Raw genomic sequence first — 24352 nt, forward strand, 5'->3', positions numbered from 1 at the left:
TCCAATATTTAAATAAGATTGGAATATTTAAATAAAGCTATGTCGTACCGTGTTTTCTGCTAGTACTTTTTGAAACATCCACAATGGTCTATAATTGACTGTAAGCTTACCTTCAAGTATAATCACAGATAATACAGATATGTCGAAGTTAAGCAGCATATTGTTTCTTGTTTTGAAACTCAGGCTTGAATACACAATCGATATTAATATATTGATTTTATGTTAGAATGTATTAGATGATTCAATTGCGATAAAGTCAGGCTATTATAGATATGTTTTGCACGCTTTTTACTTTAGATAGCCATAAATAGTGTGACTAGAAAAACGTCTATAAATGAAATGTCAAATCTCATGTGGGCGTTTAATACGCTCTTTGTAAATTGTTTACTTTGTTTTCTGTCTGTTGTAATGTATCATTTTTGTTTGTGTGCCAAGGTGTAATGGATAAAAAAGTCAAATAAGATTAGTTGGTAACTGAAAAACATTTATGTTTCAGATTACACTTTTCTCAATATACAGCTCCCAATTGTCATCAGTCCTGAAGATGGTCTCGCTAAGTATCCTGTAGGAGACCGAAACGTCGACCCCCACCTCATCCTGTTTGTTTTTTCATTATGCTTTTGGATAGGTGTTAATAGGTTCTGTTGAGTTGCTTATGAATACATTGAGTGTCAACCTGCAGCCCTATCTTACTTTCTGTATATCAAATGAATTGTTTTAACTTCTTGATAAATTCTTTTTTCTATACACTTGGCTTGTGTTCATGTTTGTCATTTATGTAGTTATGTATGTTTTTATTTAAACATATGTAGTTGAATTGAATTCTTATGGGGATTATTGATTCATCCTTACAAGTTACATTGAAAGTGTCAAATTTTGCTTAAACGAATTCCCTTGAAGGCATCTTCACCCCTCTATTCTTTAACATGAAGCATTTTTCTGCAGGCAGGGACAATGCAGTGTCGTGTTAGTATCCTGTGATCCTGGGCTTATTGCTTTATACCCTGTTCCTTTACATAGCAACTCGTACGTACTCTGGCAAAACACCACTGCTGTCCTGGAGGGCGTTTAAGGGTCTTATTAGCTGCAGGGATGGGTATGACATTAGCATCTGTTATTCAGCACAAAGATGCCTCGGGTGAGTGGGCGCTTTAAAAATACACTCATCCAAAACATTCTGCCATTCTTTTACATGAAGCATTTTTCTGCAGGCATTGACAATGAAGTGTTGTGTTACTATCCTGTGATCCTGGGCATATCGTACTCTGGCAAAACAAGACTTCTGTCCTGATTTGCGATTAAGGGTCTTATTAGCTGCAGGGATGGGTATTACATTAGCATCTGTTATTCAGCACAAAGATGCCTCCTGGTGAACGGGCGCTTTGCAAATACACTCATTCAAAAATGTTCTGCCATTCCTTTACATGAGGCCATTTTCTGCAGATTTTCGGGGAGAGGTGTGGCGCCGCGGCCAGGGCGACTGACGCTGGAATCTGGGGACCACGGTTCGATCCCCGGCTCCGGCGGCAGGTTAGCCCAGCACCATGTGACTCTGGGCAATAGCTCGCTTAATCTTCCCGACGGCCCCCAGCGCCTAGAGACCCTTACAGAGTTGAGTAAACAATGCATCTCCACAAACACACAATTGCTTTGTAGTGGGTGCTACATTTTATGGTGAAGTGAGAGCAAACGCTGTCAGCCGCGGTTGTAGCGCGAATTAACAATAGGTGGTTTCTGGGTCTCGTCCCAACACCACAGCGCGTGCAAGGGGAAATTACGCCCACGGGGCACAAAATAACCGCCCGCAGGCCATGGGGGCCCCTTACCTGCTGCTGGGTTCTGCTGTCCCGGATGCGGCTTCTTAACCGTGATCAGCTTTGTGTTCCCTCTTTAGAACCGTTTTCCTGAAGACAAGTGTCCTCCTGTCCTGCAATGCCGGGCGCTATTTATCATCAGTCTAGAGCTGCTGACCGTAGCAAAAAAGGTAGAATGCACTGCCCGGAACGGTAGGGCGAGGTGTGCCAGATAAACCCCACCTACTGAACAGCGCCCCCCACGACTAGGGGAGGGGCGCCCTTAGTTGCGCCGCGGGACTGAGCCTCCTCCGGGAGCCAGAGAAGGAGGTGGGGCTTGCCGGATAATGAAGGGCTGGCAGCAAGGGAAGCGAAACTTATCGGAAGCGAAACTTATCGGAAACAAAACTTACCAGATGTATTTAAGGCTGCGATCCAGGGGTTTCGTTCACTTTGTCCCCTCGGACCTCAGCCTGACTGCAGGCACGTCGTCGAGAGCGTCGTCCATGTGGAGCGAGGTTTCTGTAGGGCTGAGTCGGAGGGGGCCTGGCGTAGCGTTATTCATTTCTAGACAAGTATGTATTTTACTTCGGTGTGTAACGTAATGTTGCTCGCTGGCACTACACTGGCAAAGAAACAGGCGAGTCTCGATGCCTGCTTTAGTATTCTGCGCCCAAGTCAGGTATGTTGGTCATCCTGAGGGGGTGGGTTCAGTCTCGGTGCCTGAGCAAGTATTCGGCGGCCGAGTCTTCTGATGTTCTGTCACCATGAATATCCTTTTAGATGGAATCTTACACTGAAAGACTGGTAATGAGATAATCGTATGCACGACTGTGAATAGTCAGACATCCATAGTTTTTAATAGTGCTTGATTGTTGGTGAAGTGTGTCGGTTTTTATATGATTTCGTTTTACAACTAACTGGGCCACTTGTTCCCGCGCTTATTAGATGCAGGGAGGCAAGAGATGCGGCTGCTCTTTATTAGAAGAGAGTGTCTCGCAGCGCTACAGCGCAGCGAGCTCCTTCGCAAAAGAAAAAGAGTTTTGAAATACCGAAATACCGAAATACCTAAGGCGCGTTGCGCCCATCCAGTATTTATTTATGCTCAAGGATGCGGATGACATTGCGAGTGGGGAAAGCGCTGCGCGCCTGCTCTTTACTGAAGGGAGGGGTTCGCAGTGCTAGGGGTTCGCAGCGCTAGGAGTTCACAGCGCACCAATCATTTATGAGGAGGCTGATGAAAGTCAGGGGTTGCGTCTTTTCATGGTTCCACCCTCCCCAATATTGGATCTCGTGGCCTCAGGCATAAAGCCTCTAACTTCGTGTCAGTGGATTGGGAAGGGTGCGTGTCCCTTTGCGGTCGAAAGAGTTTTCAGTAGTCGACAGAAAATAGCCGTGTTCCCACTTGGCTAGAAAGAGGGATTCAAGCGAAAGTTATGTTTGAAAATAGCTTGGGCAGGAGGGGTGCGGATCGCGCTCAGGCTCAAATGCCGTCACCCGCATACGACAGCCGTCTGCAGTGTGTCAAGGCACTTAATTATTATGGCTCACAGCTTAATTTGTCACAGGGTGCTGGTGCTATTTTGGGCTGGTAATTACGTTGGGGAAAAATGAGCCATGCCACTTACCTAAAGGTAGAGGATCCTTAGTTTGCTTTACCGCCAGCGCGCTGTAGGGCCTTTAATCTCCTGGGCCTTTTGTCCGAGCCAGCATTGAACATGTGCTGTTTTGCCCAGGGAAGTGTTTAGCTTTTGTCAAAGTACCTTAAGAGAGAGCATAGTGTTAGTTGCGAGGCGCTGGCTGTCAAGGGGTCTTCTCGTCTTGCAGTCAGCGCACAGCTCTGGGGAAGGCGAATGATTGCCGGGCAAAGAACAGCGTAATTAGAGGAACCATTTGGTTCTGGGGGTGCAGATACGGGCGGTCACATACTTCTAATAAGCACCCCTGCATTGCATTGGTCACGCATGGACAGGGTACATGGGAAAGGCTGGGTTATCTTGGCAGCAGCTTTTCTAGGTTCTTTATTTTTCCCCAGTCGTATTCTTTTCCAGCACTCTGTCGGTACCTGTAATTCAACCGCCACAGCAAGTACAAGTGATCGGGTTAAAGCGCCTAATGAAGCGCAACGCAGTGCCGCACTTCTCGGCAGGCGAACCCTCATTGTTTTTCTACTCACATAGAGGACACATCAATATGTTTTGTAAAGGTTCGCTGTGTGGGCATATTGCAATGAAATATCTTTGTGATACATACATGGCATATTCACGAAGGCAAATCGGTATTCATTCTTTTGCGATTTCAAGGCAAATAAGAATGGACACGTCAGCAGGTTTGCTTCTATCTAGTGATTTTTTTGGGGGTCAAGGGTACGCGTGTTTGAACGTTACTTTGTTCAGTTGTGTTTTATTTCCCTCCTCATCTGTGATTCATGAATTAATTCAGACTGAAAACATGGACCGGTATAGCACTTTGCGCTTTTAAAATTCTATCTCATTGCCCTTCATCCACCTGTATTCAATAAGCTGAATTCCATTGCGTGGTGTAGCAATTAGCATCTGTTATTCAGCGCAAAGATGCCTCCTGGTGAACGGGCGCTTTGCAAATACACTCATCCAAAAATGTTCTGCCATTCTTTAACATGAAGCATTTTTCTGCAGGCAGGGACAATGCAGTGTCGTGTTAGTATCCTGTGATCCTGGGCTTATTGCTTTATACCCTGTTCTTTTACATAGCACCTCGTACTCTGGCAAAACACCACTGCTGTCCTGAAGGGCGTTTAAGGGTCTTATTAGCTGCAGGGATGGGTATTGCAGAGGCCGCCGCATCCCCCCGAAGGGGGGGGGAGGCTCAAGGGCCGGCGCCATAACCCACGTCGAGCCCCAGTGGAAGAACCGGTTCTGGGCGCCCAGAAGCGGCAGGAAGGATCAACACCTCCCAAGGGAACATCCGGTTGGCACCAAGGAACCCCCCAGCCAATAGGGGGGGAACCGCTTGGTACGAACCCCCCAATGGGGGGGCAGCTGTGCGTAGTGGACGAGCAGAAGGGGGGATATAAGCCGCCGCTCCCCCAGATAGCTCCTAATTTCGTGGAGCGGGGAAGCGGCGAACCTGAATTTTTGACCCACCGGTACCTTGTTTGTTGGTACGAGGCAAGCTCCGCCGGAAGAGAAGGAGGAAAGCGTGAAGCGCTGCCGGAGGAGAAGGAAGAAAAGACGGGAAAAAAGCAATGGAGGTGCGCCTGCTCCTCGCCCGCTGGAACCAGAACCTGGGAGGTCGGGACCGACGTGCAGCTGGGCAGCAGGGCGATCGAGGGGAACCCGAACTGCTAGCGATCCACCTAGAGCCAGAACGGCCGGGATCGGGAGAACTCTATCTCCTTCTCGCACGAGGCGTAAGGAGAGAGAAGATGGACCTGACCGACTGAATAGCAGGACCCAGGGGTGAGCGGCCATACGGAGTAAGATACCACAAACGAGTCGTGGGGGAGCACCAGAAATTGGCCCAGAGGCTGCGATGCTCGAATGCGAGCTCATACTGGTAAGCGGGAGCGCCGACCGGGGGTGAAGCAGCTGCGTTGCGGTGTGCCAGGGGAAGGCCCAAGTCGGCATCGCAAGGAGGCAAGCGCAGCTGTATGAGTGAAGGTTTCTAAGGTTGCAAAAAAAAACAAAAAACTACTATCGATAGGTGCCTGGTGTGTTTACCCGCTCACAAGCGAAATGGGTGTTACCGCTCGTCAGCGCGGGGGGAATGGCGCTGCTATAACAAGAAAGTTGTTGATGGACCCCGGGCCAAGCGTGGCCGGGCGGGCCATGGAGCGCGTGTAAAACCCCCAGCCACTGTGGATGCGGGTCCAGATCCCGGCGCCGCAAGGGGCCAGCTGTGGGATACAATTGCGAGGGAGTAAGGGTTAAGTAGAACGCAGAACAGCAAGCCCGACAGTACAGAGGAGGCGTAGTGGTTAGCATGTTCCCCCCACACGCGAAAGGCCCTCCCCGGTTCGGAACAGGCAGGAAACACTTTAAAAAAAAAAAAAAAAATGTCGCGAGCATTCATTAGGTAACTAAGACTCGCTAAAGGACCGTGCTTGAGCGCAAGTAGGTAGGGAGGGAATACCGTCAATACATGCGTAAGGAAATGTCGGAGATAAATATGTCAGAGAGTTTTAATAATACTGGCCATTTCCTACGGAGAAGCGTGGCTCAATGGTTAGAGCGGCAGACTCTGACGCAGAGGTCTGGCCCGGGACCAGGGTTCAATTCCCGCCTCGGCGGGTCTTGGGCAATTTTTTAGACCTGGGGCCACCAATTGATTATTTCGCTTGCCACCAGCACACGGATAGCATAATCGACCTCGGCGGGTCTCATTATTCAATTTTAAAAAACAAAGTGCAGGAACCCTCTGCATTTCAGAAATTTAAACCGTACCCGTAAAATTACTCGCAAACCTATGCAGCGGGGACTCGACCCTCCCCCCCCTGCGCTGCCTTGCGAGCAAACCCGTGTCAAATGACGAGGTCGTAATGTGATGTTGTTTGGAGTCTCTCATATCGCGGCACACATGCGGCCAATCCGCGTCGCATCAAATGGGGCCTAAGGAGGGTCCGGAGGAGGTGTGCGTCGCATGAGATGAGAGCCGTTAATTTCCACCGGTACGTTACGAGAACACAAGGCCACCCACAAGACAGTCCTATGTCCGTCGGTTAACTCGACTTGTGGGCCAGTGAGTCGGCCCACACCTTGGCGCGCCAGGCATGCACCGCCTCTCGGCAATGTAAGCGAAAGGCCCACTGCCATGGTAACCGGTGACGCACTGTTGGTGAAGCCGGAGCATGTGCCTGGCCTCAAGTAAACATTGTTGGGAGATGAGCTTCCACTTCCACTTCAGTAAAATAAGCATGGAACAATAGCGGTTAGAAAGAGCAAGGCAGCTAAGACAAAATAATAATAATAATTAGGTTCCCCTACAGGCAAGGAAGGAAAGAGCAGTCACAGCACATGGCGCAAAAAATGTAAACAACCCTGGGCGGAGCACTTAAGGATATTTTCCTTGGTGCAGCTCATAATGTGTATGATCGGCACGATTCTAAGGTTGGCACATAGGAAAATCGAGACACATGACAGCAAGTGGCCAAAACGGCTAGCGCGCCGACCTCGAAGCAGAGGGGCACCAGGTTCGAGTCTCGGAAGGGACACCTAACGTGATTTGCTCAATATCACAGCATTTATGGAGCAGTGAGCTCAAGATTTATACACAAGTATTTGGGTGCCAAATTAGTAAGTCACGTATGACATCACCTCGGGCTCGGCAATTTTTGTCAGAGCAAAGCTCCAGAAGCGGTCTCGAGCCTGGCCTAGAGGCTCAGCTCACCAATGCGTCTGCTGCTGGGGCCTCAGTGTGACAGGTCCACACCCCGGTGGGCCTTTCCATCCATCCGAGGTCGATAAAATAAGCAACATTGTTAGGTAACAACAAAGATTTATTATCCAGAGCCAAGTTATCCGTAGTGGTGAACATGCTTACATTATCACGCAGACTGCGTTGAAGCATGCACTCAACTTAAATCGTGGCAACCTCCTGGCATTGTTTTGTTTAAAATGCGAGAGACAGCGCGCTGATTGGGGCGGATCGATTATACTGTGTTAGGACGCTAGCGTAGCGAAATAGATGCAAAATGCAGCACCCAGTAACCACGCTGTAGAGCAATCCGTGAAAGCGGGGCTATCAATGCGGACACATGGCAAGAACATACAGATTAGAAAGGCCCGCATACCTTCGTTGGGCGAGGGCTGTGCCACCCACAACTGAGCAGAAAGAGGATAATATCGCACTTTAAAAAAAAAAAATGTGTTTTAATCAGACGGAGCAAATTAAAATGTGACAGGTGAGCACGCAACTAGTCTTACTGTCCACTGCCAGTTTGGGTGCGTGACAGGAGCACTCCGCGTTCGGAGACCAGAGGGTACATCCTCCATTAATGGAAGTATAGGGCTTCTTCATAAACCACCACCAGCCCCAGACATGCCGTCAGGGCCGAAGCTGCCAGTTCAGCAACTAAAATTGGGTGATAGGAAAGGATATTGGAGACAATAGTTCACAGAGCTGGCCAGCCCAAGGGCGCGTCCCCTCCTGGGCGGTCACTTCACCCCAGGGGCACACATCTGTGCAGAGGGCGGATCACGATCACCCTATAACCCGCCGCGCCCGGCCCACCATGAAGCGAAAGTTTAGGCCGACCGGCAACTGCGAAGGGATAGTTACAAGTGGGCAAATCACAGAATGCAGATGGTGAGTACATGAGAACATAGGGCAATCGTGCAACGGCAACAAAAAACAAAAAAAAATAGAAATGGATACGACATGGCGCGGCCAAATAAGGCCAGAGGAAGGAATCCAGACAATGGGCAGGTTGAGCATACCATAAACCACAGTCCAGCCTCGACAAGGAGGCTCAAGCATCCGGTGATTTTGGGCAAATCACTTAGTCTCCAGGGCCAAAGGGAATGACTGTTGTGATGGGGGCGAGTGGCCCCGAGCGCAGATCCTGCGCCCACCCCGTTGTGGGTACGGGGGCCGGCCTCACAAAAAAAAAAAAAAAATGGGAAAAAGCACAGCCACGCACAAGTGCACGAGGCCGACTCAGAATATGTATGGCGGTTTTCACCTTGGGTTTGCACTGGTCGCATAGAGCCATTCGGCCACGACCGAGTCTAGCTGGCTGAAGGGAGGATGAGAGTCAGTGAAGTGCTTTCCCGTGCCGCAAGTGCGCATATAAGCCACAATAATCACGAGAGCTGGGGGGAGCCGCAGGAAGACGTGCGCCTCCCTGCGGCGTGGCGGAAATTGTTACAACGGATGGCTAAGGAGACACACCAACAGGGCGGTGTGTAGAAATAGGCCACTCATTTTGGGATGCCGCACGGCAGGGTGAGGTGGCCGTGCCAAGCATGGGAGTAGCAAACGGAGACGGCGCTTGCGGCCCAGACCCGGCCGGACGGCAGGGCACAAAATGGTAGCGAGTTGGGCCTAACTCCTTGGAGAAGCTACCCCCTCCCTACACGCAAAGGGCGTGGGTGACCACCCAAATTGTGGTCCCAGAGGTAACACGACAAAGAGGACGACCAAGGACTAACAAAAGAACTGTTTTGGTATTCGTGCCATCTACGAACTGAATGTACCACGATATGATCTGCACAATATGATGATTGACATGTTTATGACCCAGATATGATTTATGACGATGATGATGACATGTTTATGACCCAGATATGATTTATGATGGTGATGATGATGACATGTTTATGACCCTGATATGATTTATGACTAGGGTTAGGACATGCACGATTTATGACCCAGATATGATTTATGATTATGATAATGTCATGCTTATGACCCAGATATGATCTGTAACTATGTCGATGCCATGTATGATTTATGACCCAGATATGATTTATGTTTATGACGATGTCATGTTTATGACCCAGATATGATTTATTGGATATGGTGTTGACGTGTATATGACCCAGATATGATTTATGATCCCAATAAAACTGCGGCCAACAACCACCACAACAAATACGACCTTGTTGGCTAAGTATATTGGGATGACAGGGATACTTGTGTTGGGGTAAATACTTCCCACGGTATGGGGGAGTTCGAGGGTTATTGCAGAGGCCGCCGCACCCCCCCGAAGGGGGGGGGAGGCTCAAGGGCCGGCGCCATAACCCACGTCGAGCCCCAGTGGAAGAACCGGTTCTGGGCGCCCAGAAGCGGCAGGAAGGATCAACACCTCCGAAGGGAACATCCGGTTGGCACCAAGGAACCCCCCAGCCAATAGGGGGGGACCGCTTGGTACGAACCCCCCAATGGGGGGGCAGCTGTGCGTAGTGGATGAGCAGAAGGGGGGATATAAGCCGCCGCTCCCCCAGATAGCTCCTAATTTCGTGGAGCGGGGAAGCGGCGCACCTGAATTTTTGACCCACCCACCCACACCTAGGAACCAGCAGTTGTCGCAGTGCTGGATAGCAACACAAGCATGGGCGGAAATTGTTACAACGGATGGCTAAGGAGACACACCTACAGGGCGGTGTGTAGAAATAGGCCACTCATTTTGGGATGCCGCACGGCAGGGTGAGGTGGCCGTGCCAAGCATGGGAGTAGCAAACGGAGACGGCGCTCGCGGCCCAGACCCGGCCGGACGGCAGGGCACAAAATGGTAGCGAGTTGGGCCTAACTCCTTGGAGAAGCTACCCCCTCCCTACACGCAAAGGGCGTGGGTGACCACCCAAATTGTGGTCCCAGAGGTAACACGACAAAGAGGACGACCAAGGACTAACAAAATAACTGTTTTGGTATTCGTGCCATCTACGAACTGAATGTACCACAATATGATCTGCATAATATGATGATTGACATGTTTATGACCCAGATATGATTTATGACGATGATGATGACATGTTTATGACCCAGATATGATTTATGATGGTGATGATGATGACATGTTTATGACCCAGATATGATTTATGACTAGGGTTAGGACATGCATGATTTATGACCCAGATATGATTTATGATTATGATAATGTCATGCTTATGACCCAGATATGATCTGTAACTATGTCGATGCCATGTATGATTTATGACCCAGATATGATTTATGTTTATGACGATGTCATGTTTATGACCCAGATATGATTTATTGGATATGGTGTTGACGTGTATATGACCCAGATATGATTTATGATCCCAATAAAACTGCGGCCAACAACCACCACAACAAATACGACCTTGTTGGCTAAGTATATTGGGATGACAGGGATACTTGTGTTGGGGTAAATACTTCCCACGGTATGGGGGAGTTCGAGGGTTATGACATTAGCATCTGTTATTCAGCACAAAGATGCCTCGGGGTGAGTGGGCGCTTTAAAAATACACTCATCCAAAACATTCTGCTATTCTTTTACATGAAGCATTTTTCTGCAGGCATTGACAATGAAGTGTTGTGTTACTATCCTGTGATCCTGGGCATATCGTACTCTGGCAAAACAACACTTCTGTCCTGATTTGCGATTAAGGGTGTTATTAGCTGCAGGGATGGGTATTACATTAGCATCTGTTATTCAGCACAAAGATGCCTCCTGGTGAACGGGCGCTTTGCAAATACACTCATTCAAAAATGTTCTGCCATTCCTTTACATGAGGCCATTTTCTGCAGGCAGGGACAATGAAGTGTTGTGTTAGTATCCTGTGATCCTGGGCATACCACTTTATACACTGTTCAAGTACATAGCACCTCGTTCTCTGGCAAAACACCACTGTTGTCCTGGTTGGCGAATAAGGGTCTTATTAGCTGCAGGGATGGTTACTAAATTATTAACAGGTCTCCACAAACAGAGGAAAGGCATTCCAAATATGCAGGGTGAGGTTTCAAAGGGGTGATTTAAGTATTGGGGGTATGATGCACAGCGTGAAAACATAACTCATAATTGGAATGAGCAGCTTCAGAGAGCACAGGTCCACAGTGGTTGTATCAGGAAACAGCTTATGGTTTAACGAATTTACTGTCTACTCCAAACAACAGTGCCATTGAAGTGGAGACCACCAAACACTGACTGCTTGTTTTCTTTTCCTTTACATATGCTGTTGGGTCGCGCCCTGCACTGACATGGCAGTAACTTGGTCTCCTGACGGCAACTGGCAGTAACTCGAGGATGGCCGACTTATCAGTGCCAGCACACATGGGAGGAGTCAAGGTCCTGTGTAGTAACAGTTTATCTGTTGGTACGTGTCGTGCCATAGGTTATATCATGGTAGTGGAGTAAAAGTCAGAACGGCCTAAATGCAGGGGGTAGCATAACATTAAGTGGAGAAGGAGTGCTGCAGAAGTGCTGCTGGGTAACCACATCGGAGGTGTCTGGAGCACGTTCAGCTAGCCCGGTGGGTGGCTTTACCGCAGGTTTTCTTTATGCTTGGTTTTTTAACACATACCACGGTTCCTGTGGCAAACAGGGGCCAGGCCATTAAGCACTGGGGCCAGGCCATTGAGCAAGGTGTTTTTGTGTTGATAAATGCCAGAAATCACAAACATGGTTTTACAATGTCCTACTGTGATGGCACTGCACCGGGTCTTTCAGTTGCGATTTGCTGCTATTTCTCGTAGCGCTACCTGCTACACACAATAAGAAACCGTACAGGCAGAACATTAGCTTTCAGTCATTTGGATGTGTCAAAATTCCCCTATTAGTGAACTTGGGGGCATAATTCATGCTGTGATTGCATTTTCGGAGAGAGGTAAGTCTATTTAAAGGTTCATAAAATGTTGGGAACCTGGGTGCATACTTATAGTACGGAGGGCACTCATTAGATTTAGAGATTTATCAATAAGTACTTGTCTGTGATTGTCGACACCAGTATAAACATTAATTTGCACTCCATGGAGCCAAGTTTACTTAATTCTAAAAACGCTAGCAGACTGTATATTCTTTCATGCAAGGTTTCAATAAGTTAATAACATGGAGCCCAGTTTTACTTAATTCTAAAAACAGTAGCAGACTATATGTTCTTTCATACAAGGCTTTAATAGGTCATGGCTTAGCTGGCGGGCAGTAGTACGCACTGGGCCTGCGGAGCATCACATGACCATCTAAGGGTTTTGTGTTTTGTCTTGCCAAGGGTATGGCACATACCAGTGCTACTCGCACATCATCTAAATTTCTCCATAGTTTAAGCTGTAATAAAAAAAATATATATATATATGTGTATATCTATATGTATGTATATATGTGTATGTGTATATATATATATATATATATATATTCACTGAAAAAACCATAGGTTATAGACCATATATAGTTAGGAATTAGCATTTACAAAACCTTGAAAATTCACTGAAAAAACCATAGGTTATAGACCATATATAGTTAGGAATTAGCATTTAAAAAACCTTATTTTACTCACACAAAACCATTGAAATTCCATATATAGTTAGTTGCACTAACTATATATCGCGCACCCGCAATCCACTGCTGATGATGTCACATATTACATCATTCATGACATGGTCAGTGACATCACTGATGACAACATCCAGTGATTATGTGTTTCTGTAAAGTTTAAATATGTTTTACATATTGAAGAATGAGTGGATGTATAAGTGTCTGAATGAAGGTTTTAGTAGGTGCGTGATTGACTGTATGAGTGAGTGATTAAATGCGTCTTACTGAATGCACGGGTTAGTGACTAAACTGTCTGAAAGTGTGCATCAGTATGTCTGTTGTTGTGCAAGCTGCTGCATGTGTTGATCAGTAGCTATATAAGTAGCTATATGGGTTATTGATTGGTTGCACAACTATTTGTATGGGAGACTGAGTGTGTGTATGGCTGGCTGGGAGGTGTGTGACTCTGTGCAGATCAATGTGTACTTGTATCAGTGATTCTATAAGAGAGTAACTATGTGTTAGTATATGTTTCAAAAATGTAAGGTGTTCTGTGTTTAACTGTATAGATGAGAAAATGGAAGTGTGATTGATTCTTTTCAGGACTGACTAGGTGTGTGAGTAACTCCATGGATGAGTGGCAGAGTGTGAGTGTCTGTATAGGTGTATGAGTGCATATGATAGTGTTGTAAAGATGAGTGATTGTATGTATGAATGATTGTATGAGTGAATGTGTGTGTAGACATAGGAATCAGTGAGTGCGTATGTAGTAACTAGTATTGGTGTGTCAATGGTTTCAAAAATGATACTCTCTATTTAACACTGGGTGTAACGGAGGTTATATTACAGTGTGAGGAGATGCATTGTATTATCACATGAATGATATCATCAGTGATGTGATCATTGATGTCAAGTGAGATGTCATCAGTGATGTCATTTGAGATGTCATCAGTGATGTCATCAGTGATGTCACTGACCATGTCATGAATGATGTAATATGTGACATCATCAGCAGTGGATTGCGGGTGCGCGATATATAGTTAGTGCAACTAACTATATATGGAATTTCAATGGTTTTGTGTGAGTAAAATAAGGTTTTTTAAATGCTAATTCCTAACTATATATGGTCTATAACCTATGGTTTTTTCAGTGAATTTTCAAGGTTTTGTAAATGCTAATTCCTAACTATATATGGTCTATAACCTATGGTTTTTTCAGTGAATTTCAATGGTTTTTTAATAGCAAATATCATAAGCTGTCGAATGTCAAGTACGTGGTAAGTAAAAACATTTTCGTGTTTATGCACACTGATCTGCTTTGAATGCTGCCCCCACCCCTCATTTCTATTAGGAGTACTCTCTCTTTGCAGATAGTGAAGGGTAGTTAACGCAGCCCTTTGCCCCCTTTGTAATCCGTCGTGCCTGCTTCTCTCTCCATTTGATTGATTGTTCTCTTTGGTTCATTCTCTATTTACAAACAAGCACAGAGTCGCAATACTCTGTTTAGTCTTTGCAGATAGCGAAAAACCGTGTAAAAAAACAAAAGGAATCGAGCAAAATCAGTAGGCCACTAATGGGATCTCTTTTTGACCTCGCTAAAATAGAAACATTAGGAACAACCTGTTGAAAATAGCAATGCGTATGTACATAAGCGGCGTTCATTTGTGTTCACAGTACCCCTTGTTGATTGTTTGAATCGAGCATTGAATTGTTCGAAGTTGGTTCTCTTAAGGATCTTCTCTGCCTGCAAACGAGGAAGAATAGGAATATTCTCTCTCCCTTTGCAGATAGTGAAGGGTAGGTAACGCAAGCCTTTAACACGTCGTACCTATTTCATTCCTCATTGATTGATTTATTGTCCGAACATTGACTGTTTGGGAATTAGTTCTTTTTGGAGGTATTCCCTGTTTGCAAATAAACGTAGGAAAATCTTTGCAAGTAGTGAAAGGGTACGTAATGCGGACCTTTCTCCCCCGTTGTAATCTGTCATGCCTATCTACTCCCCACTGATTGATGCACCTGTTTCACCCGGACCATTTACTAGACATACGTCATCTGGCCCGACCAGAGAGCACCCCTAGGGAAAAGGACATATGCAATAATAACGAAGTGATCACTGTATCCTGTTAACAGAAACTTTAGCATGAAACAACCTGGAAAGAAAAGAATAGGAAAACGAAAATCAGTAGGCCACTGATGAACATGAACTTTTATTAAACAACGAACAAAGAAACGATAACATAACGTAATGATAAAACCTATTAATGTCCTAGAAACAAGAAAACGTTAAAATATGCCATTGGTGAGAGACCAGAAAAACAGTAAGAGAAACCAAATCACCCCTCGCTGTCCCACCGCCTGCCACGCCAAAAAAATCGATAGACTAGGGAAAATGCAAGTCAGTAGAACATCCGCCCCCACTCTGGAAACTTCCAAGGTGGGGCAGGGTTCCGGCTACGCCCAGCCGGGAGCAGCCCATATAAGGCGGGTCCTGCTGCCACGCCTTGGCCAGGAGATCCTAACGTAGGGTGTAGCCGGAGGAGAGGCCGAGGCCAGCGGGACCCGGCCAGGGGATTGCCTTTACAATGCTGAACAGTTGCAGGGGGGGGGAATGTCTCCTCGACCCTCCCCTCTCTCTCCCAGTCCGGCCGCGGTGGCCCTTGAGAGTTGCAGGTAGTCCCGCCACATGCTCTTCCGGTCCGGCCACCAACGGTCGGGGGGCCGAGGCCGACGGGATCCGGCTGCAGCCGATAAACCAAGAAACCCAATCATGGGGCCAGAGCCAGGGGCGTCCGGCCGACATCTACCGGAAGCCCGGCCTGAAGACGGACGGGACACTTCTTCTTTCTTGTATAATTGCTGCAACAACCCTGGGGGGGGATGTCTTGCACATGCCTCCGACCCCCCCCCCCCTCGTCCTCATCGCCTGGTCCGGCCATAACAAATATCAAGCGAGACGCCGTGGGGTGCACTGGGAGGGAGAGACGGTGCGAACAGGCCTCTCCCGCCTCCCCAGTGGAGGCTTCCCAGCTGCACCCTCAGCGCTCCAGGCGCCCGGAAAAGAGTTCTTCCACTGTGGCCATGCTGCAACGTCTCGCCCGGCAGGGTGGAGCCCGTCCGCTCATTTGACCCCGCGATCGCCAGTAGCTACCGAACTCTCAAAATGGCGGTCGACCTCGCAAGAGCGGGCCCAGCATAAAGAAATGGCCCGGTCACTGGTTGACTCCACCACCGTAGTCCTCCACGACCGTGAAGATTCTAGAGGAGCCGCGGGAGTCTCCGACCCCCGATGGGGAATGACTGGCTTGATCACCCGTGGAGTGACGAAACTGTATCCGCGGGACGTCGGCGCCAGCCTCACTTTCAATTACTAGAATCCTGCAGACCTCACTTCCGGTGAAAGCACAGTGTGACCCGGTAGGAAAAATTGTTGCACCCCCTCCCCTTTTTGACTGATAGTTCAAACCACCGATCCTTTCCTTTGCCCTTTTAACGGAACTTTGGACTGCCTCCCCCTCTTTTACATTTTCTAGAGAAAACAAAACATTAACCACTACATTAGCATAGCAGTTGACACCAGAACTGTTTTCAAATTGAAAACCAACAACATCTTCAACAGAATCCTTTTTGTTTCTGCTGTGACCCTGCTACAGCACAGGCATTGTCCCCAGCAGTAATTCTGCAATGCCGGTAAGAATAGCTGTGGTGCCTACTGGACTCACTCACCCCCGCGGCGCCCCACGCCGTTATGTGCTGGGCGGCAACTTGCTAGACATCACTTTCGTGCCATCTAGATTTCAGCGCGTTCTGCTGCCTTGGAACTATTCGCACAACAGACCGCTACTGACAAGAATATTTCATTATTGGTGCTGTCAATTTCAATAAATCTATTGGATAATTCAAAAGAAATTGCCACGGTCTCTTCGTTGTTTAAATGTTTTTACTGTTTTTGTTTTGTTGTATATATTTATATGTTATTAAAGTTTTATATTCCTACTACTTTGTTGGAGTGCTATATATTTTTAATGTGACACATAATTGTAAAAACTTTGATGTACAAAGAGTCATTCCTGGAATCTTCCGCTTCAGGCTCGGTCCCCTCCCCAATCACAATACAGGATAGTTTTCAGATAGTAGGAACACGTGTGGTGTGACGGATCTCATCGGGTGTGGGCCTTGATCTACTATAACTCCTTTGAAGAGGGGTGATTCTTTACAGCTGGGGCCATAAACTACATCTGCAGGGCTAGCTGATAGCCTGGACAATCGGACACAGAGGAAGAGGAGTGTCAGAGGGTGCGGTAGTGAATAGGGCGAAAGGGAGGTGTCGGGCGGGCACAGAGTGTGATTCTCAGGGAAGAGCAGCGCAGATGGGGGGAGGTTTATTGCCCATGCATAAGACAGAGAGCGGGGGTGACCAGTGCCTGGGGAAGATGCTTGCGAGGGTGAGGAGCCATGCTACGAATCGACAGCGTGCAGAGAGTGGGTCTGGTCAAGACATCTAAAATGGCTGCCGTGCACGACAAAAGTGTGGCATTTCAAAAAAGGCAAGATGGCGCAGACAATGTTTTTCAACACTTCCTCATTTCCTTCGAATCGAACGTTAACAGACGTTGGGGCATATTACCAAAGTTAAGCGATATTTATCGCTAACGATGCTTACCAACCAATTTTTTACCGCTAAGCATCGTCAGAAATTATCGAAGATAAACCTTGCTATTATCAAGGTTTATCACAAATGCGATAATAAACGGCCGCAATGCATGAATATCGCTAAAAACTCAGCGATATTCATACATTACCGAGCTAATGCTCTTAGCCATGTTATCCACCTCCCTTTGGATAACATGGCTAAGAACTGCTCAGGGCAGGTGTTACTTTTTGGAGATTTTCGCGCTTAGCGCGAATATCTCCAAAAGTTGGTAATAGGAGATAGATATCTTGCATGTTGTAATGCAAGTTATTGTGGTATATGGAACTCATACCATAATCTCTCAGGAAAGCAGAAACTGATCCTTTTGGGACCGCCTAAAAAGGCCTAGGGGGTGAGGAGTACTCTACTTTGCCCCCTTTTCACGTTCCGAACTATTTTATTTTACTCTCTTCTGTAATTACACAAAATAGCAGCGATAAGATGCATCGGAGACACACAGTGAGAGAAAGGAGGCCGGAGATGAAGAAGAGATGTCAAATACACATTGGAGATAATATAGTGGCAGAAGGGAAGTAAATATGAGTAAACTTACCATGTAACATAAAAATGTTGCACTCTATACTATAAGTCTCATTTTATACTACAATCACTTCGCTACAACCTCATAAATTAAAAATAAAAATGAATAATGTCTCAAACAATTTTTGATTTCTAAATATAAATTTATTCTTCAGAATTTTCTAAATTTGAAACAACTACTAACATGTCCTCATCAGCAATGTCCTCATGAAAAGTCTGCAATAATGATTCTTGTAACTCTATGGTCTCCAAACACTCGATAAATTCGCCATCAAGAGATTGATCAAAAAATCATTCAAGTCATCTCCTCCTTCTGACAATATTTCATTATTGGTGCTGTCAATTTCAATCAATGTAGTGGAATCATTCAAGTCATCTCCTCGTGACAATATTTCATTATTGGTGCTCTCAATTTCAATCAATGTAGTGGAATCATTCAAGTCATCTCCTCCTTGTGACAATATTTCATTATTGGTGCTGTCCATTTCAATCAATCTAATGGAATCATACAAGTAATCTCCTCCTTGTGACAATATTTCATTATTGCTGCTCTCAATTTCAATCAATGTAGTGGAAAATTCAGAAGAAATTGCCACGGTCTCTTCATTGTGAGCCATTTTATTTTGAAATTGCTTGCTGTAAATTGCAGAAAAAAATAATCACTTTCATTTATCGTTTTTAGTAATACATAATATAAAACTAACTTTATCAAGTATTTAGTATAACAGAAGGACTGCAAATAAATAACAGAAAACATTTTTCAAATTATCTTCAAGTGTACAACATAGTTCCCCTTACAAATTAACAACTCACCTTTTTAAAAGTAGGAAAAGTGTTAGTACTGTGTAAATCAAACACCAGAAATTCACCACCAAAAATTCCTCACAAATGTACCTCAGACAGTAGTATCACAAAATGGCTGTGGTTTCCTCTCATTTGAGATATATACATAACCAATTAACTTTCATCACACACAAATACAAAACCAAAGTAACATTTTAATTGGTTCTAAATTTCAACACTTTCAAATGTGTTTTCCCCATGCAATTTCCCATAGGACATTTACATACGTCTACAGCCTGAATGGCTGAACGGAATTACACCAAACTTGGCAAAATGGTACATCAAACCTAAGAGGTCAGGAAGGATCTACTATGCCCCCTTATGGTCATTTCCCCCTTCGCTTTGGCCTCCTCTTGTCTCTCAATCCTACCGAGAGACAAGATGGCGGCCGCTACGGACTGTTTGGAATGTTGACAGACGCCGGAGAACCAATCAGCTTCGCAAAGCTCCGTAACGCGAAAAGTACGCGAAGCGGAGCGCTGTTACAGATATATATATTTTTTTGAACGTTAATTTCTCAAAATCCACTGGAGCGCATATATTGAGACCTAGCAAAGGCACATCGGGCTACCAGTCCCTAATATTTTACCAAGTTTCGTGCAAATCCATTCAGCCGTTCGATTATTATTATTATTTTTTTTTTTTGCCCCGCGGGGCCCTTTTAAAACCTCCACATCAAACCTAGGGGGTCAGCGAGGATCTACTATTCCCCCTTATGGTCATTTGCCCCTTCGCTTTCGCCTCCTCTTGTCTCTCGATCCTACCGAGAGACAAGATGGCGGCCGCTACGGACTGTTTGGAATGTTGACAGACGCCGGAGAACCAATCAGCTTCGCTTCACAAAGCTCCGTTGCGCGAAAAGTCCGCGTCCTGGGCCGCTGCCCAGTCCGCTGTTACAGATATATATCTTTTTTTAAACGTTAATTTCTCAAAATCCACTGGAGCACATATATTGAGACCTACAAAAGGCACATCGGGCTACCAGTCCCTACAATTTTGCCAAGTTTCGTGCAAATCCATTCAGCCGTTCGGGCTAAAAGTGAGGCCAACCGCCCTATGGAAATTAACATGGGAAAAACGCGTTTTGGGACCCCCCTTTTTTCTCGGCCCCCCCTTGACGAACCCCCCAAAATTTTCAGGGGCTGCTCAGAAACAAAATGTGCCATTTTCCTGAAAATTTCAGCCAATTCCGTCCACAAACGCCAAAGTTATTAGACATAGAATTTTCAAAAAACCCATAGAGAAAAAATCCTAACTATATATACCTACTGGCGACCGCCAGTAGGTAATATATATATATATATATATATATGTATCCAAACACCAAAGATTTGCTCCTTGCGGGGAAAGCCTCTAAAGGTGAACTGTCTTATTCCATAAGTGAAGGTGCAGCACGCAGAAGGCAAAGACCAGTGCCTCACATCACAGCCATACGCGTTTCGGGCCACCGCCCTTGTTCACTGGCAGCAGAGAAAAGAACTGAAGTTGCAGTCACATGCTTTTATTTGAATCAAGCCGCGCCCCACCGGGCCTCTCGGCATCATGGTATTTGTAGTGCTGCATTTATTAAACCTCAGTGGGTTTCAGTTACATTTCCCTTGTTCGTGCTATTAAAAATACATCACCCCAGTGGGTTAACAACAGTCTCGCTTTCCGCTGGTTGCCATTACCAAAGCCTGCACTGGAAGTTACACCAATCTTAAGGACAACAACGTTGTCATCCCAGGATCCGCTTTTGCGCGGCGAGCAATCCCCTCGACTGGGCCAGCCGAAAAACATCCAAACACCAAAGATTTGCTCCTTGCGGGGAAAGCCTCTAAAGGTGAACTGTCTTATTCCATAAGTGAAGGTTCAGCACGCAGAAGGCAAAGACCAGTGCCTCACATCACAGCCATACGCGTTTCGGGCCACCGCCCGGTGGGGCGCGGCTTGATTCAAATAAAAGCATGTGACTGCAACTTCAGTTCTTTTCTCTGCTGCCAGTGAACAAGGGCGGTGGCCCGAAACGCGTATGGCTGTGATGTGAGGCACTGGTCTTTGCCTTCTGCGTGCTGCACCTTCACTTATGGAATAAGACAGTTCACCTTTAGAGGCTTTCCCCGCAAGGAGCAAATCTTTGGTGTTTGGATGTTTTTCGGCTGGCCCAGTCGAGGGGATTGCTCGCCGCGCAAAAGCGGATCCTGGGATGACAACGTTGTTGTCCTTAAGATTGGTGTAACTTCCAGTGCAGGCTTTGGTAATGGCAACCAGCGGAAAGCGAGACTGTTGTTAACCCACTGGGGTGATGTATTTTTAATAGCACAAACAAGGGAAATGTAACTGAAACCCACTGAGGTTTAATAAATGCAGCACTACAAATACCATGATGCCGAGAGGCCCGGTGGGGCGCGGCTTGATTCAAATAAAAGCATGTGACTGCAACTTCAGTTCTTTTCTCTGCTGCCAGTGAACAAGGGCGGTGGCCCGAAACGCGTATGGCTGTGATGTGAGGCACTGGTCTTTGCCTTCTGCGTGCTGCACCTTCACTTATGGAATAAGACAGTTCACCTTTAGAGGCTTTCCCCGCAAGGAGCAAATCTTTGGTGTTTGGATATATATATGTATATAAATACAAAAATAAAAAATAAATAGGCATTCGTGGTCATGCACAGGTAATAGTTCATCTTTGCAGTAAGTCCGGCATGCTTCCTCAGTTTCCTCCCGTATCCATTTCAAGCAAATCCACTGGATACTTTTCTGTGCCCAGGTCAGTTATGCACACAGTGGTGCATGTATATATATCAAAAACGACAAGTTTGATTCTAGCTGAAAGCAAGGCACGGGGGGAAAGCGAGGCAAGGACCAAAAACAATGCTACATTCCATTGCCATATTCAGTCGACACTAACAGTCGCTATATGGGGTTATTTGTTACCAAGCCAATACATAGGACTTGCCTCGTAGATAGTATTAGCCTTAATTAGCCAGAGGGTCAGCTTGAGAGCTGGGGTCTCAACCTATGAATATGTCGTAGATAAGGTAACAAGTGCACATGTTAAACTTGCCAAGTCGCGCAATATATATATAATCATGCACGTACATTATTTAGCACACCAGTATTTTTGGCCCTTTATACGGTTGCATCATTTATACTCACAGGTAAACCACCTGGAGTGGCAAGTTGTTAAGCCGGGGAATAGTATTCCATAAACTTGGCTCCAAATTTCTTTACATTCACACCTGTCATTATAAATTTATATTTAAGTACCCAGCGTGATTATATTTGCAATCTATAATGACGAAAAAATTACTAAAAGGGGGACTAAGTGCATAAGGGAATTTTTCAATAAAAATCAGCAGTAATGGCGTTTCGGATTAAGGATATCAAGGGGGCAGGAGAAAGTGCGGTCCTGCTAGGTGTCAGTTACGTGGCAAGCACAGTTATGAGATACTTTGCCTTGTAGCGAGAGAATTCTCTTCATGAAGTGGCCAACAAATCCAACACTCTCAAGGGTAAGGAGCTACCTGTCTGGTACCACTATATTTTGGTCACAGGTGACCCCGCAATAAGTTTGAAGGAGACAATGCGCCACCAAGCGCGGTAAACAAGTCTGTGAGGAGTTTGAATAGGGAGATGGAAAAGCGGTTGATGGTTTCTTCAATAAGGTTAGGCATACCTTGATAAAGGCATACAAATAGGAATTGTAGCTTGTCGATGGAGTGCAACGGTCCAATGCAGGGTTGGAGCTATTTGCCCAACTATATTGGGGGCCATGGTTTCCAGATCTCAAAGATGAAGCAGCCTTTAGGTGTAGGGCGAGAGTGCCAATAGGATACTAGGGGTCTGCTGCAATAAGGTATCCTTGTGGAACAGTGTGGGCATGTGCCCATGTTTCTTCGGCACCCATGCCCACTATTCTAACATAAGTGCCGGTCCATGTGAATAACACAGGGCACAGTATGGGCTCTTACTAACGGCAATTTAAAATAAATAAACGAATAAATAACCTGCCCGGGGGGCTGATTTGTTCATCGCATCTCTTTCTCACCAAGAATTTGGTGGGGTTCAGTAGACTAAGGTTCATTGGTAGGAAAAGGGCAGGTGTTAAGGGAGCAGTGTTAGCGTCAGGGGGGGGAGGGCGAGTGCGCCGGCGAGCTTCTCACCCTGTGGCGGAGCGCTGACAGGTTACAACAAAGGGGGATGCACAACAATGGAGGTGCAGCCATTCGAGGGACCCCTGGAAGGGGTAGATTCCACGAGTGCAGTGGATAGGTGGGGAGGAGGGACTGACCTGACGGTAGTCCCGGACTCTACTGCCCTAACCCACCACGTATGGACTGAGTACAATCTTGAGGAGGATGCCTGTTTTTAGGTACCTCGGAGGGCCGGTGCGGTATGCGGTGCCCTGGATGTCAAGTAATGCAACTGTTGTCTGTAGCGCGTTGGGGCCTGACGGCGCAATGTGCGCAGCACAGAGGGAAATTAGCAGCCTAGACGGTCAAGTTCAAATGTATGGCCAAGTTCCTGTGTACGGCCGAGTTAAAGGGTAAGCTCGAAATGTACGGCCAAGTTGTTCTAGTGTACGGCCGAGTTAAATGTTAAATGTAATGTCGTACCTAATTCTCTTACTGCTGTTGACATGTTGATGCAGATAAAGTGTGATGCTGTGAATTGTTCTAATATATCCAAGAAGGTTACTTTTCCTTGGTAATGGTCTATGATGATTCACTTGAATTGATGTGAATAAAAAAAGGCTACGCCGTGGACAACATATCATGATTCAAAGAGTTTTTTGGGCATAGCGGGCAGTAAGGTGAAGGACTTTGGGGAGGAGGGAATGTCACGATGTGCGCACACTATGAACAGGCGCCCCCTTCGACTAGGGGAGTGGCGCCCTTAGTTGCGCCGCGGGACTGAGCCTCCTCCTGGAGCCAGAGAAGGAGGTGGGGCTTGCCGGATAATGAAGGGCTGGCAGCAAGGGAAGCGAAACTTATCGGAAACAAAACTTATCTGATGTATTTAAGGCTGCGATCCAGGGGTTTTGTTCTCTTTGTCCCCTCGGACCTCAGCCTGACTGCAGGCACGTCATCGACCACCCACCCACCCGGCAGAAGGCCAAAGCTTCACGAAAGCGGAGCGCTGACAGTTTACAACAAAGGGGGATGCACAACAATGGAGGTGCAGCCATTCGAGGGACCCCTGGAAGGGGTAGATTCCACGAGTGCAGTGGATAGGCGGGGAGGAGGGACTGACATGACGGTAGTCCCGGACTCTACTGCCCTAACCCACCACGTATGGACTGAGTACAATCTTGAGGAGGATGCCTGTTTTTCAGGTACCTCGAAGGGCCGGTGCGGTATGCGGTGCCCTGGATGTCAAGTAATGCAACTGTTGTCTGTAGCGCGTTGGGGCCTGACGGCGCAATGTGCGCAGCACAGAGGGAAATTAAAGGCCTAGACGGTCAAGTTCAAATGTATGGCCAAGTTCCTGTGGACGGCCGAGTTAAAGGGTAAGCTCGAAATGTACGGCCAAGTTGTTCTAGTGTACGGCCGAGTTAAATGTTAAATGTAATGTC

At 46.6% G+C, this 24352-nt stretch overlaps 1 protein-coding gene across 4 annotated transcripts in view; it reads right to left on the minus strand.

Annotated features, from left to right (window-relative positions):
- The window catches only part of LOC144829128 (tyrosyl-DNA phosphodiesterase 2-like), a 239853-nt gene that overhangs the window by 147012 nt on the left and 68489 nt on the right, over positions 1–24352 (minus strand). The window contains exon 1 of one of the 4 annotated variants that reach the window (XM_078687947.1): positions 1827–2118. The exons of 2 other annotated variants lie outside the window; for them this stretch is intronic. The gene's annotated coding sequence lies outside the window, so the exon portion shown is untranslated. Of the gene's footprint in view, positions 1–1826; positions 2119–24352 lie in introns of those variants that run through there. One more of the 4 variants, XM_078687945.1, reaches the window with a different exon arrangement.

This window comes from Lissotriton helveticus, chromosome 4_1, assembly GCF_964261635.1.
Source record: "Lissotriton helveticus chromosome 4_1, aLisHel1.1, whole genome shotgun sequence".
Classification (NCBI taxonomy): Eukaryota; Metazoa; Chordata; class Amphibia; order Caudata; family Salamandridae; genus Lissotriton; species Lissotriton helveticus.